The 19,112-nt window shown below is 45.8% G+C and overlaps 2 long non-coding RNA genes across 2 annotated transcripts in view; both read left to right on the top strand.

Moving 5' to 3' along the window:
• The window catches only part of LOC137633440 (uncharacterized), a 376,441-nt gene that overhangs the window by 247,380 nt on the left and 109,949 nt on the right, over positions 1-19,112 (top strand). The window lies entirely within an intron of this gene.
• LOC137633402 (uncharacterized) lies at positions 858-13,774 on the top strand. Its single transcript, XR_011042194.1, has 3 exons — positions 858-1,016; positions 1,286-1,508; positions 13,621-13,774. It is a non-coding gene; the product is annotated as an uncharacterized lncRNA (long non-coding RNA).

The raw sequence follows: 19,112 nt of genomic DNA, 5'->3' as shown, positions 1-19,112 counted from the left end.
AAGAAAGAATGGGGCGTTTATGGTGTTGGGACCTACTGTATTATAACACCGCCATAAAACGTGGATTTGCCGTTGTTCGTTGATTTTCCATCATAGTTATAACGCATTTCACCAAAACAATACTTTGAACAAACACCACAATAATCCACCTGGACTCCTATCTTATACAAATAAGCTGTAAAATCATTACTCTCGGTTAACTTCACAATCCTTACAATTTTCGAATTAGTCGAATTATAAAACGATTTACAAGTATCTTCACTCTTGCAGTGATGTGTTCCCATTTTCTCGTCTCGGTGGATTAGAATGAGCATCTCCAAACCACGCTTGGTGCTCCCAATACCCTGTTTTTAAATTTTGGAAACATCCGATTCTGATTGGATGAAAAAGAAAAGCCAAGACTTAAACATCTCCCTTGGTCAAAGTCTTTGGACATCCTGGTATTTGATACAAGTCGACTTGATTATAGGAACTTTCTCCCCTGAAAGGAGCTAGGGTTTGTATCTGTATCTGTGAAGGAATAAATAGAAATGTTTAAAGTGATTCGTATTTTTCCTAATAATACAACCCTGAGTCCACTCCTTAAGTCATAGGCGAAGGTCGTAAGCGTCTGTGCAGTGTGCTGGCGAGGGGACAGGCTCTCCAGCCACCCGCCAGTGCATTCATTACGAACCTCATTATGAATTCTTAAAGCCGAGTTCCATCTACACTGAAATCATACTCTTATCAAAGGATTCAGTTTTGCATAGTTGAGAAAAACACAAATATCTTGAAGATTTTGACATTTTTATCAGGTGTTAATTTCCTCCAGAGATTAATCTAGTTAATAATACCATTAACTATGCTTTCAGGTCATGCAGGTCGGCTGAATTTGGATACCAACGTGTGCAAATTTTCAACAACAGCTTTTCCTCTGGTTAAGGCTGCACGGGCATACTGCCGCAGCTGTATACGTTTGTGAGTCACCATCTGCTCTGCCGCTTGGTTTAGTACATCCTCTTCAATTGGAACCAAAAGTAAAGTCAACTGTATATGCTAAACTATTCAATATTTGTAATCAAATTAGACCTAAGCCTCTCAATATTGGTGATCCATATAGAAATAGTTTGAATGTTCTGAATTTAAATAACAGTTTTTTTAATTTTGATTGGAATGTAGTGTTTCTTGACTTTGAATTGTTTAACCTTTTATAACTCTATACAGAGTATACTGTATACAGTTTAATTACTGTACTGTAAGTTTGTAATGCAACGTGATTTGTCCATTATCAATTCAGTCATTTCAGAAAGATAATCCTGCTGGCAGATGTTTCGAAAGCTAGAGACCGCACAAATGTATTTTTATGTGCTGAACGTAGTAAGAATCTTTGACAGTAAGGAAGAGAAAAGCTCTCCCTGCTGAATCAAGATGGAAGGCTACGGGAACTAAGTATCAACACCAAGAATGACAAAAAAGATCTTGCATAGACTCAATTCGGGAAATGTCAAGAATGATGAAAAATTCTTCCGGTGAGTTGTGTACAAAACTTCAGTTTGAAGCAATGCAGTCGTACAGTATCTTGGTTTACGAGTTTTCCCATAAAAATAAAGAAAATTCACATAAACATATGTAATCAGATTTAAAGGTTTCGTAATGTAAATTAATGACAATTTATAACCCCTATCGTCAGAAATAAGTAAAAGATTAGAAATCACAATCTAAAGTAAAAATAGCTGACAAATTAACTCACACTTCCGTACCTTTGGTTGGTGGGAGATGAGAATGATCTTCACTATCACTTACTGAATCATTTGATTTATCTTTTTTTTTACTCATTCAATTTTTATAAGGAACCTTTTTAGAGATGATTATTTTTGCCCTTACTTTCAAACGTCATGAACATGGAGTAAGAAGAACGTGAACACTGCATGGATGGTGTATGGGCACCATTTGACTGCTTTCATTTTAGTCTCCTCAAAATTTATCCACAAAACATGCCCATACGGTTTGAAATGTTTGCTCACAGATCGATACAATTCCCATAAACCAAGTTGAGTTTGTAGACTCGTATTCAAAGTTACTCCTAAACAGAGTTACTACTGTGCTGTACTTTATTTCATATTTGTCCTGACCTATATACAACTATATACAAACCCTTTTGCTCTTTATAGTGGCGATGGATTTTAAAAACAGCTGAAATCAGCCATAAGAATTGTAACGAGGTGTAACTACCCACTGCTAGTCAGCAGGGTGGGGCAGACCAGCTACCCCTGTCACGCCCATACTGGTAACGTTACAGTGTACATCACTTTATTTTGGCTCGGTAGAAAGTAGACATTCCGTGTCTCTCTTGTTAACCTTAATAAACTGGCCTTTGACTTGATCAATTGACCCTGGACTTCCCTTAGCTGTGGATACTATAGCTTTTAGTGAGGCAGCAGTGCCCTCCACCGGGAGAGTCTCTCTCCTTGCCACCTGCGGCAACTCCTGCCTTCCTTCAGGCATTCAAGTCTCCCTGTTTAAGGAATGGCTTCCTAGAGTAATACAATTGGAGGCATAGTAGCAGCGCACACAGTCTCCCCACGGGTTAACCACTGTGTTCCCCTCCGAGGCTCTGGAGGTAATGCACCGATAGAGTTCTCGTGCCCTTAGCTGCAGCTCTTTCTGCTTTTTGTTCGCTTTCTTTCCTGCAGCTCTGGCGTAAGAACGAGAGCAGTTGCAGACTGGTTCCCTTCAGGGCTACCAGTTGGGGGATACTCTTGGGGTTATCCCAGAAACAAACGCAGGGTACTTTTCTCAGGCATCACTCGATGCCGACCTTCAACTTGAGCTTAAGCTCGTTGACGGGAAGCAGAGAGCAATGTTTGGAGGTCCACCTCCATGTGTCGGGCATCCTTCCCGTTCGTGGTAAAGACACCCTTCCCCACTAGGAGGTATCAGGCGGCTATCTCATCCCTGGGAAAGGCGTCCTTGCGGGTGCTTCCACAAGTGTGTGCACTATTCGTCCTTGCCTCGCTCTTGTTCTTCAGAGCATAGCTTCTTGGAGCTAGACGGCGATGTAGTAATTTGCAGACTGTGGCCGGAAGTAGCACTCAGACTATTTAGTGTCAGAATGTCGACCACACACTAACTTCACACTACATAAAAGATATGGGGGAATGCCCCCAGATCTGGGCAAAAGGGAAACAATCAGGAAAGAATGGGTCACTGGGCACCATCCCTTGATTTTATTTCAAAATGAGAAAAGATAAATAGAAAAAAGCCATGTTTACTAATTTGAAAAAAAATAATAATTACTGAAAATTAAGTAACACAAAAGACACTCTTTCTAAGGGTAAGACAAAGTAACCTTTGATGAGGTTGTCACAGTTGGCACATCTTAGTTATATGCTCTCTTGTCTATGGGCTTTGCATATCGGTAAATCTCAGGATGCAAACATTGTCTGCCCTTAAGGACTACAGTAAACAGAATGTCAACATGCCACCTACATTGTTTGCCAAAATGGAGTAAACAATGTCAACATGTCAACCACATTATTTGAAAAAGGCATCTAACACAACTAAATTTTCCCTCTCTTACCCATGCGAGTCCAAAGTCCCATAATTCCCACTTTTCTTTTTCAAAATAATATTCTCTATTGAGACCTGTGCAACGAGAAAACTTCTTATGTCTACTACTATTTCCGCAGGTGGCGTAGCAGAAGTCTTAGGGGTTCTAGCATCAGTTAAATCTTTAGTACCTTCTTTGCGGATGGAACACCATCAATAACCAAAGAAAGCCACAACCTTCTATCAATGTTTGTTGGATGTACACTGAGGGCAGGAGTAGCATTCACATGTATTTCCCTCCACCTAGAAGGAGTCTGGACGGAAGGGGTTTCCTTCTCAGAGCTGCGGGCGATAGCTGACTTCTGGACGGGTAACCTGTTGCCCACACTGCGCGTCATGGTGGTTAGCAGAGCCACAGTGTAAGCACAGGATGAGCCGTCTGCGACACTCATTCACAATGTGCCCTGGTTTCTCGCACCAAGTACAGTACCTCCTCTGGAACTGAGGAGACTTATCCTGGATGCGCATTGATGACAGGCGCACTTCCGCAGATGCAGGCTTCGGGATAGGTCGAGGAGGTGTACGTGGGTAGACTCGCTCGGGTGCAGGTGAAGTTTGGAGGCAGCCATGTCACCCCTGTTAGCATCCGAGCTGTGCCATGACTGTCCCACACAACTAATGGCCAAGTCATCTGCCTTCTGGCTTTGCTGACAGGTTGCCTCAACAAGAACACCCAACAGGTGTAGGGCATCCTGCCAAGTGTCCTGATGGCCGGCAGAGATGTTGATGGTGGCCAGAGATTGTTCCAGTCAACTCGCAGCTTTTCTTTGAATCGTTTACGTCACAGCTCTTTCCAGTCTAGGTTACGTCGAGAATATGTTGACTTACACAAAGAGGCCAACGGCATGGCATAAATTTTCAACAGCAATGGGGTTAGGTGGCTGCTCGCAACTCCTGCCCCTTGCCGTTGTACCCCAGGGTGCAAGATGGTGATGCTTATTGCTTGCTTGCGTCTCCCATAGTACCCCCAAGGCACGAGTCTCACGAGCAATTTCCCTTTGGGGTCATCTATGAGTCTTGTGAGCTATGACACTGTAACACTTCAGGGTTATTGTGTACATCGTGACCGTTGGGCACAACAAAGCTCATAGAGTTTTGTGAGGCCAAGCCCTTTGGGACCTGGGCCTCTGAGTTTTGACCTCTCACAAGGGAAAACCTGCCCTTCTTCTAGTTCAGCACAACCTTATTCTTCTCCTTGTGAGCAAATACCTTCTCTGGTAGGAGGGCATAAGTACCTTGCTCCATGATGCATCAGCCTGTGTTAGCAAAGACACTAGTCTCACAGAGAAGTCATGCGCATTGTTGCACACCCATCCAACGAGGGCTAGCATGGCGAGTGGGCGAGCGCCTCTGTCTAACGAAGGTTTGCTTGCAACCCAGGTTTATCGCCATATTACTCATAGTGAATTGGTGGGTCCCTACTCACCAGCCCGCAGAGCTTCAGTTTTGCTGTTGTCTCAAGTACATGTGAGTAACTTTGGCAAGTTTTAAAAGAAGCAACCTGTGGTTCGCATTGTTATAGGCTGCTGTTAGGTCATAAAATATTACCCTTGTGATTTTCCCAAGCTCAGAGCCATCCTCAATATACTGAGTGAGGCTAAGTACCTGAAAGCAGCAGGATCTTCCTGCCTGGAAGCCAGCCTGCTCTGGTGTCAGTTGATCTTCGACTGTGGGAGGTAGTGGGACCATCGTCACCTGTTCGTACAGCTTATATAAGGTGCAGAGGAGAGATACTGGCCGATAACTCTTAGGGATCATTGGGTCTTTGCCAGGTTTTAGCAAGGCCACAACTTTAGCTTCTCTCCATAGTTTTGGGATCTTGAATGTTCTTGCAAAGTTGTTAAGAAGTACTAATGCTCATGATTTATTCTTGTTGCCAAAGTGCAGCATTATCTCAAATGTAATGTCATCCAGACCAGCAGCTTTTCCAGGTTTATGGTGTTTCATGGCTTTCTGAAGTTCTTCAACAGTGAGTGGTTTAATCTCGTTATTCTCTTGCATTTCATACTTCATTCTTTTGTGATATCTTCGTTCTTTGTCATATGGCATTCCATTAAGTAAGAGTTGTTTTGCGCCTGCATTAGGTGTTGCTGTAGCTATTCTTTTTTGGGTGTTCTTATTCAAATTCAGTTTACTGATTGTTTTCCATGCTTTCTTACTGTTCTAAGTCATATCTGTGCTGGTTATCAGTTCTTGCCATCTCTCCTTTTTCTCATTGGCTACAGAGGCTAATAAAAGTTCTAGTTCAGTGGTGCTTTAGACAGACGGTTCTGTATTGTACTGTTGAGCGGGTTGGGCTTATATCACCCACCAGCTAATGACCCCCAGCTCGTTATGAATTTTAACGATCGACTTCCAATGTCACAGAAATCAACCTCTCGTTAAAAGTCTCAGGTTTGTTTGATTAAAAAAAAACGGTTCGCTCAAAATCTATTTTTGGGTGAGATAGCCATGTCGTCCTGATGGAAGGTTCCTTTAAGTAGCTTCCTAGGGTATATTTGACTACAGTGATATTCCCAGAGAATTTAACTTAAGGTCTCCAGAATTCTAACTCCTGGCGCGAATATCCTTAAAGTTTCCTTTAAGGATATCGCATAATATCAGGGGACGTATTCTTGACACGCCACATAGCAATATGCACCCCGCATAGCGTTTATGCTTCGAGGGGGAAAAGTGGCAAAATAAAAGAGGAGCCGTTAATAAGGTTCCCTTCCTCCGTTACTGTTTGAGTACTCAGATGGCGCCACCATCGCCGCCATCTTTATTCCTTGTAGCGTTGAGCCGGTACTACAGATACAGTTTGTTCCAACACGGAGTACTTACCTCGAACTACTTTCTTAGGAGGATCTGGGATCTCCTCATTCTACCGACCAAGAATTTTGCGTAGTTCCCCCTCTCTCCTTTACTTTGTCGGGTCGCTTCGGGGCGGAAGGATACTCGGCCTGGGGCGACCCGGGGTCAGAGCGTGAGGCTGCGCTTGTGAGATCGTCAGTAAGCGCCTGGTCGCGGCATAGATAACATCTCACCGCTCTCTCTCTCTTATCCCGTCCGATCACCTTGTGTACCACGTGTTCCTTTGTGCTCTCCATTCCTTGTGCTCCCACGTGTTCCCGTGTGTTCCTTCCCTTGTGTATCACGTGTCCGTGTTATCTCCCTCACCTTTCCCTTGTGTTCTTGTGTCGTTTGCGTGTTGCTTTCTGCTATGGGATCCCAGCGTCGCTGTCCCGGGCCCCAAGCTGGTAAGTCTTGTGGAGCCTGGCTCTCTAAGCCCGAGGTTGACCCACACAGGCTGTGCTCCTCGTGTCCGGGCAATAAGTGTTCGCCTTCCTCCACGTGCCAGGAGTGTGAGTCTTGGCCGGAGATGCAGTGGACCTTCTTCTCCAAAAAGAAGAAGAAGGCATCCAAGAAATCGCCGAAGAACCCAGGCCTTTCCTCGCCGCGTACGTTGCCCTCAACGCAGTCGGAAAGAGGTTCTCCTTCTCCTTAACCTACCCAGAGTAGGGGACGAGGTAAGTCCGTTGCGGGGAAACGGCCCATTGCCGTTCCCCATGAGTCTAATGTCGGGGAATCTGTGAAAAAGGGGCATACGCAGATGAGTGGGGAGTCTGCTAGTGTGGCGGAAGTATGTGTTGTAGACAATGGCCTGGTGCCCGCAGGACCCGTCTCAGGTGAAGATCCGGTGTGGGGGAATCCCGAATCGGCTCCTACCCGCACATCGTGGCAAGGTTTTTCAGGTTCAGCGGGTTCCGGGGGTGGTCGGGACAAAGAAAGGCGGTCCACGTGTTCATCCGATCCCGACTCCATTGTGTGGACGGCACCTAGGACGCCCTTCAGGTCGCCCGTGAGGATTGAGAAGGAGTTCGAAGGGTGGTTCGCCTCTCGGCCCGCTATCCGCTCACCCCCGGCGCCCTCGGCTACGCTTCCGCCGGATTTCGTGGAACCCTCGACCCCGAGATCCAGACCAAGGACCCCTAGGAGGCTCCTCATTGAGACGGACGACTCGGCGATTTCCTATTCTTCCTACGATTCCTACTCTTCAGCTAGTTCCTGGAGGAGGAGACCGAGCTCACACGCCAGCCCGGCCAGGAATAGGTCGAAGTCCTCGAGGAGGAGACACAGGAGGAGGAGCTCCGTGAGGAAAAGGTATATGACGGTGGTTCGCCACCGCCGTGAATCCAGCAAGAAGGTCGCTCCTCCAGTGCCTACTTCGGTAGCCGCGGGAGCCGCTTCCGTACCCTTGCACAGTGTCTCTTCGGCCCCATCCGCTCGTCGGGTGTGGCCGTTGGCACACTTTCAGTTGCCCCGACCTAGTAAGTCAGCGGCTCCACCCGTGTGTCGAGAACTTCCGCTGGGTAGACCCAGCGCCTCAACTTCATCACCTTTCATCACAGCGGTTCAGGGATAAGCCGCTGTCGCAACCATCGACTAGCACCACCCGGGTTACCCCGGGAGGAGGTAGACCCATGACGGCTACCTCCGCCCCAGCGACTCTACCTGCGACGGAGGCACCCGCTCCATCACTCCGCCAGGAGGAGAGGGATGCCTCCGCTCCCACGGATCCCTCCGTGATCGATGGGCTTTCCAACACGGAGGTACAGATTGTAGACGAACTTCTGGGAGCGGGTCAGTATTCCCCGGACGAGGTCTCGTCCTACTGTAAGGTTTTGGCACTTATCCGGCGGCACCACAGGTTGGATAAACCGCAACCAGCAGCGGAGCAAGCTTGGCTCTCAGGTCTGGGCAGGATGGTGGACAATCCTGTCCAGCAGAAACCTTCTCTGACTCTACCGTTAGCTCCCGATGTTGCCCTGGGGATGGAGCATGTGGACCGTTTTGTTGCAGGCCCGAAGAACTCGTTGAGGGCACAGGGTTCCTCCAAGCTCCTGCCAGGTCTTAGGACCCAGAAGAAATTCTATGTGCCCGACGGGCGTCACTCTGGGCCCCGCACGGTGGAGGAAGCGGTCCCTACCCTGAACCAGGGCAATTCGGACGAGCGTAGCCTGAACGCACCGGTGGCCTTCTCGCAAGCGGAAGCTGCCATGATGGAGGACACGTCTCAGGACATCGTAAATGTCACTTCTTGGTTGGACTGGTGGGCGTGCACCCTAGCAGGCTTTCAGCTAGCTCACGCCCTGTCATTCCCCGCGAATCAATCACTCTTACAGGAACTAATCCGCTCGGGGGGCAAGGCCATGAAGTTCCTAACTTTTTAGTCCCTTACCCAGATGGACAACTGGGTTCTGAGGAGAAGGAACACTATTCTGAACAGGTTGCCCCGTAGACTCCCCGAGAAGGAATCGAAGTTCCTGAGAAACTCTCCCGTTTGGTGTGAGACGGTGTTCCCCCTACAAACAGTGACTGAGATGATGGAGAGGGTCAGCAGGATGAAGGTTACAACCGAATCCAGACAGCAGTTGGCAAGACGGCTCCCGGTGAGAAGAGCCACTACAGACGGGGCCTACCCGCCTACGCCTCCAGCTAGGCAGGAAGCTTCTACCTCTTATTGGCACGAGACCCCTCGGCCCTCCAGAATGAGTGGTGCCCAACCTCAGGCCTCCTTTAGGCCAAAGTTCACAGGCTCAAGGAGAGGCCGTTCCGTCCGTCTCCCTAGGAGGAGATAGGGAGAGAAGCCCCCTACACCTTCCCACGCCTCAGGTGGGGGGATGCCTCAAACACTATTGGCAAGCATGGCTGGACAACGGAGCGGATCGATGGACGGTGACGGTCCTCAGGGAGGGATACAGGATTCCCTTCCTGTCAGTTCCGCCCCCGCTGATTCCCGAACACCAGGCAGAGTGTCTCGCGCCCAAGGACTCAGAGAAGAGGACAGCCCTACAAACAGAAGTGGACGCCATGTTGGACAAAGAAGCCCTGCAACAGGTTCACGAGCCTTCCCCAGGTTTCTACAGCAGGCTCTTCCTGGTGGAGAAGGCGACGGGAAGTTGGAGGCCAGTCATCGACCTCTCGGCCCTCAACAAGTTCATTTAGAAGACTCCCTTCAAAATGGACATGCTGAAGCCTTGAGAGAAGGGGATTTCATGATGTCCCTGGATCTCAAGGATGCTTGCTTTCAGATTCCCGTCACCCCTCCAGCAGGAAGTTCCTCAGAGTAAGGTGGGGCGCTCAGACTCTGCAGTTCAGGACTCTCTGCTTCGGTCTTTCGACGGCTCCACAGGTCTTCACAAGGGTGTTCGCCCTAGTTTCGGTCTGGGCACACAAGCAGGGCATCAGACTGATCAGGTACCTCGACGACTGGTTGCTTCTTTCAGCCTCAGAGGCAGACTTAAAGTTTCAAGGTTCTCTGCTGTTGCAGTTCTGCAAGGACCTCGGGATCACGATCAACCTCGAGAAGTCAGAGTTAGTCCCCATCACCAGGATGACGTACTTGGGGATGGTACTGGAGTCCCAGCTAACAAGAGCCTTCCCCTCCCAGGAGAGGTTGAGCAATCTAGACCAAGTGATTCGCCCTTTCCTAGCTGGCACTCCGGTGAGGGCCAAGGATTGGCAGAGGCTAGTGGGTCACCTAGTCTCGTTGGAAAAATTAGCTCCACAGGTCAGGCTCAAATTAAGACCGAGCCAGTGGAACCTGAAGGATCTCTGGTCAGCGGAGGAGTCCCCGCAGAAGATAGTTCCGGTGTCCTCCTCCTCCAGGGACACTCTTCTCTGGTGGTCCAACAGGAGTCACACGTTGAAGAGAATTCCGTTCCGCTCCGCTCCCCCGGAGATGCTGCTCTTCACGGACACATGGAAGGAGGGGTGGGGAGCGCATCTCCTTGAGGAAACAGCAGAGGGGAAATGGTCAGAGGAGGAAAAGGCCCGGCACATCAATCTCCTGGAGCTCTTGGCAGTACGGAACACCCTGGCAGAATTTGCCCGTCTCCTCCGGGGGAACTCGGTGGCACTCATGTGCGACAATGCCATGGTGGTGGCATACATCAAAAAGCAGGGAGGCTTAAGGTCAAGGGAATTGTGCGACCTCACAACTCAGATACTGGAATGGGCCGAAAGGAACCACATTCAGTTAACAGCCAGGTTCATTCCAGGAAAAAGGAACGTCCTGGCAGACGGACTCAGCAGGACAGGACTGGTGGTGGGGTCAGAACGGTCTCTGCACCCCCAGGTGGCACAAGAAGTTCTCCGGTGTTGGGGCTCCCCGGTGATAGACCTGTTCGCCACAAGACTTGATGCCAAACTCCCTGTATTCTGCTCCCCAGTGCCAGATCTGACAGCAGTGTTCGAGGACGCCTTCCAGCACTCGTGGGACTGTCTCGACGTCTACGCATTTCCCCCCTTCGGGATCATCAGGCAGGTTCTCAACAGGCTGAGACAAGCCAAGTGCACAAAGATGACTTCAGTAGCACCTTGGTGGCCAGAGAGGGAGTGGTTCACGGATCTTCAGGACTTGGCCACCCTTCCTCCTTGGCCCCTGTCGACAAGAGAAGACCTTCTAAGTCAGCCTCACTTCCAGGGGCTACACGAAAACCCCCAAGGCCTGAAGTTTCACGCTTGGAGGTTATCAAGCGACTGCTAAGAAGGGAAGGCTTCTCAGACAAGACTGCTGACAGGATGTCGGGATATCTCCGGATATCTCCATTTACGGGATGACAAGGGAGTATCCATTCCAGCCATCAAAGGAGTCCGTGCGGCACTGGGTCAGGTTTTCCAACTCAAGGGCATCAATCTAGGCACTTCCTGCTACATCTCCATGCTAATCAGAAGTTTTGAACAAACTTGTGACCCCCGCTCCTCGAGGGTCCCCCAGTGGGATGTGGCCAAGGTTCTTAGAGCTCTCTCGAGGCCCCCCTTCGAACCGCTTAAAGACATTCTGGACAAGGACCTCACCCTCAAGGCAGTCTTCTTGTTAGCCCTTGCCTCGGCCAAACGGGTGAGCGAGCTCCACGGGTTGTCCTTCGAGGTTTCACACTCGAAAGGGTAGAAGGACATGTTAAGTTCTTACCAGAGTTCGTGGCGAAGACCCAGAACCCTTCAGTTGCGGATCCCAGGTTTGAAGAATTCTCCATCCCAGCGATTCCGCGCTCGGACAACCCGGAAGACCTGCGTTTGTGCCCGGTAAGAACTATCAGGAAATACCTCGGTAGGACATCCAAACTCAGACCGGCCATCAGGTAGTAGGTTGGCCAGGGCACCAGCCGCCCGTTGAGATACTACCGCTAGAGAGTTAGGGGGTCCTTTGACTGGCCAGACAGTACCATATTGGATCCTTCTCTCTGGTTACGGTTCTTTCCCTTTGCCTACACAGACACCGAATAGTCTGGCCTATTCTTTACAGATTCTCCTCTGTCCTCATACACCTGACAACACTGAGATTACTAAACAATTCTTCTTCACCCAAGGGGTTAACTACGGCAATGTAATTGTTCAGTGGCTACTTTCCTCTTGGTAAGGGTAGAAGAGACTCTTTAGCTATGGTAAGCAGCTCTTCTAGGAGAAGGACACTCCAAAATCAAACCATTGTTCTCTAGTCTTGGGTAGTGTTATAGCCTCTGTGCTATGGCCTTCCACTGTCTTGGGTTAGAGTTCTCTTGCTTGAGGGTACACTCAGGCACACTGTTGTATCTAGTTTCTCTTTCTCTTGTTTTGTTGAAGTTTTTATTGTTTATATAGGAAATATTTATTTAAATGTTGTTACTATTCTTAAAATATTTTATTTTTCCTTGTTTCCTTTCCTCACTGAGCTATTTTCCCTGTTGGGGCCCCTGGGCTTATAGCATCCTGCTTTTCCAACTAGGGTTGTAGCTTAGCATTTAATAATAATAATAATAATAATAATAATAATAATAATCAAGAGTTTGTTCGTTTCCACAGGTCCAGTCAAGAAGGCGGTGTCCAAAAATACCATATCCTTCTGGCTTAGGCAGGCTATAAAGAGGGCCTACGAGAGTGATGGCTACATGGTGCCTGGGACCCCGAGACCCCATGATATTAGGGGCCTTAGCACATCCTTGGCCTTTGACACTAACATGGCGGTGGGCCAAATCTTAAGGGCAGGCACTTGGGCTAGACAGTCCCCGTTTACAGCCCATTACCTGAAGGACTGTACGAGAAAGTCCCTGGATGCTTTCTCCATTGGGCCGGTCATTTCGGCCATGCAACAAGTTTAGTGGTTTGGGCCCCGGGTAGCCCGTGGGAAGTAATCGTAAATGACACAGGTTCCTCCTTACTCTCCCCCCTTCCTTGCTACCCCCCTTTCCTTTATCCCATCCTTTTTCATATCCCCCTTCCAGGTGAGAGGGGGACGTTGAGGCACACCATGTCTGGATTATAATTAAAGGTGAGTTGTACATAAGGTAGACTTTTGCGTGCTTTCCCCTACTCTCCTACCTCTCCCTGGACAATCTAGACCTAGCCTCCTATCTAGGTCATGGGCCCCAGGATGTTTCGAAATATTCCGAACTGTAAGCCACTCCCTCCTCCTAAAGTATAAGTCTCCTAAGAAAGTAGTTCGAGGTAAGTACTCCGTGTTGGAACAAATCACAAATTTTAAGTAATTTGTATTTTTCCTAACAGTACTTACCTCGAACTACTTTCGGGTTATGGCCCACCCATCCTACCCCGAGTATCTTACAGGAGTTCGAGGAGGACTTAAACATATGCTTACTGACGATCTAACGAGCGCAACCTCATGCGCTGACCCCGGGTCGCCCCAGGGCGAGTATCCTTCCACCCCGGAACGCCCCGACAAGGTAGCGGAGAGAGGGGGAACTGCGCAAAATTCTTGGTCTGTAGAAGGAGGGATCCCAGATCCTCCTAAGAAAGTAGTTCGAGGTAAATACTGTTAGGAAAAATACAAATTACTTGAAATTTGTGATATTCATAGAATTAATCCTTAAAATTTGTGGCCCAATTTGCCCTTTTTTCTTTTCTTTCTCTTGACCAAAGATGTTTTGCAAAAGAATATTTGATTTTTATGTTGGATTTATATTTTGTGATTAAAGAGACTATACATTGTTTAAACACGCTTTGGTTTCTTTATTTTGATAATGTCAACTCATACATATGTTTCTCTTTCAGAAGACAAGGGTCATGACCCTGATCTGTACAGCGGTACCATATCGTCACTGTCCATTCGTTTTGAGGATAAGTGGGTTGGATATGATGATGAATTATCCGTTCATCTTGGCCTCAAGGATTTTCCTCTGGGAGCAGTGTGGACTCGATCCACATCTTATCCAATGAAAGGTAAATTCAAAAGTAAATGTTATATAAAGGGTAGATTTTTTATATCAAGAATTCATGAAGTATTGCTGGTATGGAGTTTCTGCTAGGAATAGCTATAGTTAGTAACAGCATCTCTGTTCCTATGCTGATATAAACTCTTCATCATTTAATGAAGAGGATGTCTTCAGCTAGGCTGAAATGGCCTCTGAGTCATTAACAAGTATCACGTCACTCTTTCTTCGACAGCAACCAGTATGTACATATGTACTGTCTTTGCTCTCATCTTCCTACTACTGGACCTTTCCTTACTTTCTTTTGTGATAAGTATTGGGTTTTCTCTTCTCTTTTTGCTATGCATTACCCCTCTCTCTGTGAGAGTGGAAACACACCCAAAGGTAAGCATTTGGCAAAGAGACTTTAATTCCTATGAAGATACAAACCTTTGGTTCTCAATCTGTTGCGTACCTTTGCTAAGGGCGTGACTTACAGTTCCCCTTCTGAGGAGTTCATTCACGTTCTTCCTATCAGGAAGACAGTCAAGTTCTTGAACCGTAACTCAACTCTTGCTCTGTGGGAGTGCTCCTTCGTGAGGGACTTACTCATTTTTGCCTGAATGTTCAATCGTTCCTGCCTGCCTGTTTTGAAGTTATCGTCTGGCTGGTGTTCTTGATACCGCCAGGGTGTCACTGGGTGTGACCCCTGTGTAAAGCAGTCCCTGTGGTCCCTTGCGACAAAACTCCAGTGTAGATGTTTTGTGTTTTGGGAAGGAAGCTGTTGTAATTTACTCCTGCAAGAGGGCACATGAACCATTGGCAAGGAGAACTAGAGTTCTCTCTCTCTCTCTTCTTCCTCTACCAACCTCTCTCTCTCTTCTTCCTCTACCAACCTCTCTCTCTCTTCTTCCTCTACCAACCTCTCTCTCTCTCTCCTCCTCCTTCTCCTTTCTTTTCGGGAAGAGGAATGTCGCCTAGGAAGACCTTTCGGTACAGTTCCATGGAATTTATTGATCGCTCTTCTTCGGAAAGGAGCAATGGATGGTCATTGCTGCTAACTGGTACATTCTGGGTTATTTTCCGCTCTTGCACTGGTTCTAGGTGAGCGGTCCTTCTGAACCCAACACCTCAAGTGTTTGAGGGTAAGGTTACACATCCTCCTGCTATGAAGGGAGAGGTGCTCTTCATATGGTAAGTCTCATCGAGAGCAGGACCAGTCTCCCGGTTGTCTCTTCTGGTACTGGGGTGCACCAAGTAGAGAGATGGTAGTCACAGATCCTTCCCCCTTGTCTTCCTGTGCTTCCTAGGATCTATCGTCATTTTTCGTGATTGAAAGCATAGTATTGTCTCACATGCTTACGAGTACCGGGCTGTGTTCTGTGTTCTTACGAGCATAGAGCATTACGTCTCGTGCTTACGAATACGGGGCTGTGATGTATGTTCTTATGAGCAAAGAGCATTACCTCACATGCTTACGAGTGCCGGGCTGTGCTCTGTGTTCTTACGAGAAGAGATCCACATTCCCATCATAGACAATATGATTATCATCAATTCTTAAGAAAATGCATAACTGGACTACAACACATACTTCAGCTGATTCGTCCAAAGCTTAAGACGAGAAACTGAAAAATGGACGAGGTCTTTCATTTGCCGAGATACATCAGGAGAGAGATTTCCTCTATACGTGTTCTAACTGTCTGCTTTGTTAGAGCAAGTTCTTTTGCTTTCCTTTCGATGCTTTCATCTCCAAGAGGTCTTGCATGTCAGTTGCAAACTGGCAAAAACCTTGTTTGATTTGTTAAATTTTATTGGATATTTTCACTAGTTATTCCTAAACACATATTAAAGAGTACTGTATATAAATTAGAATTTTACTGAGAAACAATAGAATATTAGAATGTATCATACTAAAGATATAATAGAATTCTTAAATACGTTACGAAAAATAAGTATATTAATAAATCATATTTTATATTTAAAAGTGTGTATAAAACATTTTAGCTCAATTTCAGTGTACAACAGGAAAGGTATTGAAGCAAAACAGGTATTCCAGGATTTTCGTTTAGCAAAACGTACTCATTATATTTCAGGTCGTAACTTTAAGATTAACCTAAGACTCTTCCAGATCCTGATATGGCAACACTCGTTCATTTTTCTTCTTCTCTTCCAGGTGGTCAACATTAGGTGTTGCAAGACGAAAGGTCAATGTGGACTTAAATGCGTCGTGGTCAGTGATGGTGGCGGGAACAAGACCTGTTTCCTCATCTACATTGTGGACAAGTTCCTTTTTGAATGTTGCAATGGTGAGGCATCTCTCTCTCTCTCTCTCTCTCTCTCTCTCTCTCTCTCTCTCTCTCTCTCTCTCTCTCTCTCTCTCTACCTCACCCCTATTCTTGCTGCCTTTCTTCCACCTTAACTATCACTCTACTTACAATGTTTTCTCCCTGTGGGACCTTGGTATTGAACGGCTTTCCCGGCCCCAACACCCAACTCTTATGAATGAGGAATAAATTTTACAAGATATGTTTTTTATATTTGTAGCCATAAATATTATTATTATTATAATCTAAGACAAATAAAACTTTAGATTTACAGTATTCAAGTGAATTATTGTAAAAATAAAATTTTTTGAGTTTAAAAAGAAGTTACAGAATAAGAATCTTTTTAATCGCTTGTTTCTCAAACTAATCGCCCTTCGTCTCCCGCAGGTGTTTGACAACTGCGCCGTCACCGTTATGATTTCGGTGGAACCGTATACGCTCGGACTTAAGATACAGCCGTCCAGGAGGATAAAGATAGACTGGGGACCACTCAGTTACCCCAAGACAACGCCTTCTTGATCTATCTCTCAATGTTCTCGCCTACTTTCTCGCTTTGAAAATGTTAAGGAGAAGGTGAGTAACGATCCTTGCTCTTCGTAGCTACTTAGTGTCATCTGTGTACTTTGTAGGGTACACTGTAAGCATTGCTGAATGCTTTTGACAGATTCTCTTTCTGTCACTTTTTAACTGTCTGCTTTATCTTCATTCCCAATTCCTACCCTTCATTTTTCTGTCCATCTTCTTCGATGTTTAAACATAAATACAAATTATATTCCTTTATAATTGGTGGCGGGGAAAACCCACTCGCATTTGGGTCAGCTCAACGCTCACTTTTGGCTTCGGCTGTTTTAATCAATTTGCTTTTTCTCTTTCTAGATAAATGGAAAATACAAAAGAAGTTATTTTCTGGGTAAGCCGAAAATGTGCGATATGTTTTTGTGTAAACCTGCTGTATTAATCTAGTCCTCCTTGTGTCTTTTGCATTTGTAAATCATGATTAAAAAACACAAATGTAAAGGTAAACAGATCAACTTGAGACTATATAGATTCTTATACAGTTGATGTAAAAGGTTAAGAATTTTTTTATTTATGTCTTGAATTTATGTCTTAAATTAATGTGTAAGACATCTATGTCTGAAAGGAAAGTTAATACACAGGGGTATATGTAACAGAAGACATCCGGTAATGGCTTGGGTGTATTATCTCAACACCTCGATAGAATACGAGCGCAGACGACGATCTCTAAGACAAAGCAGGGTCTATGAGTGATGTGGAAATTCAGTTTTTGAAAATGACATAATAGAGATGGCTGAACGGGTTAACTCACAATAAATATCTAAATCATAATTATTAATAATTATATATATTGCAAGAAAAGGAATTCCAGTTTGTACAGATTTTTGTAGAAGAGACATCAACTTTGAACAATTGACTGGGGAAGGAATACAAGAAAGGTTTCAGAGGTATTTCGTAACACCATGACAGCCCCTTGAGGACCAGATTTTCAATTAAAGAGGAACAGAGATTTAGCATTTGAGGGGAATGACTCTCCCACAAGTCATGGACATTCTGACATTGAGATATCAGTTGACATCCTTGAGGTTTGATGAAACCTGTATTGAGAGAGGGATACAAGAGCCATTATCTATGTGTCCCTTCCCCGATTGCCATAATTTCATAAATTTGATTCTCAAGATTAGTTCACCAAACTTGTAACTGGGCTCCATAAGGCACTAGAAGAGTTAGAAGACCCAGGCCTACATGGCCTAGGAGTATGAAGTGGGAAGGAGGTGATGAATAGAGAAGTAGTGATTTAAAAGCTCAAGATAGAGACGACTGGTGAAATCTAACCAAGGCCCTTTGCGTCAATAGGTGTAGGAGGAGACGATGATGTTGGATACATTTGGAATTAACAAGGATCAAGTCTAAGGACCAAGGAAGCTATAGGAAAAAGGCTTGACCAGGAGTGGCAGGTCTAGATAGAATAAGGATGTGGTATTCACTGTCAAATATTGTTATTATTACTAGCTAAGCTACAACCCTAGTTGGAAAAGCAAGATGCTATAAGCCCAGGGGCTCCAACAGGGAAAAATACCCCAGTGAGGAAAGCAAATAAGGAAGTAAGTAAACTAGATGTCTAAATATATATCTACTCTACAAAGACAGACTCATGTCAGCCTGTTCATTAAGAAATTTTCTGCAAGTTTGAAATTGAGTCTCAGTCTCCCTTGGCAGCTTTTTTCCTTCCTGTAGAGATATGATTTGCAAATTGACACGTGAGGACCAAGTATTTACCAAATTCTAAAATCGATCAAGACAAAATTGATATGTTTTCATTTATGAGTTACTACCGCTAGAGAGTTATTGGGTCCTTTGACTGGCCAGATAGTACTACATTGGATCCCTCTCTTTTGTCATAGCCTATTCTTTCCACATTCTTCTCTTTCCTCGTACACCTGACAACACTGAGATTACCAAACAATTCTTCACTCAAGGGGTTAACTACTGCAGTGGCTACTTTTCTCTTGGTAAGGGTAGAAGAGACTTTTTAGCTATGGTAAGCAGCTCTTCTAGAAGTTTTTATAGTTTATATATATGTATGATTTAATCTAATGTTACTGTTCTTGAAATATTATATTTTTATTGTTTATTACCTCTCATGTAGTTTATTTTTTTCAATATTAAACTTACCCGATAATCATGTAGCTGTCAACTCCGTTGCCCGACAGAAATCTAAGGAGGGATACGCCAGCTATCACAATACTAGAAGGGGGTGTACTAACAGCGCCACCTGTGGCCAGGTACTCAAGTACTTCTTGTTGACACCTCCTCAATTATTCCTCTGTCGTGCCTCCGGCTAGACGTTCTGGGATACGCTCATGGTCTTCGAGTTTATTCTCGCTTATTTGGTGATGTATTCTCTTTGATTTACGGCTGTCGCATTACTGGAAACCTTCTGATATTAGCTAGATAGCTTTTATTTAATTCAGTTTAACGGTTAACGAATTTTTGCTTGTTTTTTGGATCTCCC

The sequence above is a fragment of the Palaemon carinicauda genome, chromosome 43, assembly GCF_036898095.1.
Source record: "Palaemon carinicauda isolate YSFRI2023 chromosome 43, ASM3689809v2, whole genome shotgun sequence".
Lineage (NCBI taxonomy): Eukaryota > Metazoa > Arthropoda > Malacostraca > Decapoda > Palaemonidae > Palaemon > Palaemon carinicauda.
Note: the sequence above shows the minus strand (reverse complement) of the source record. Positions and strands in the feature narration are given on the sequence as shown.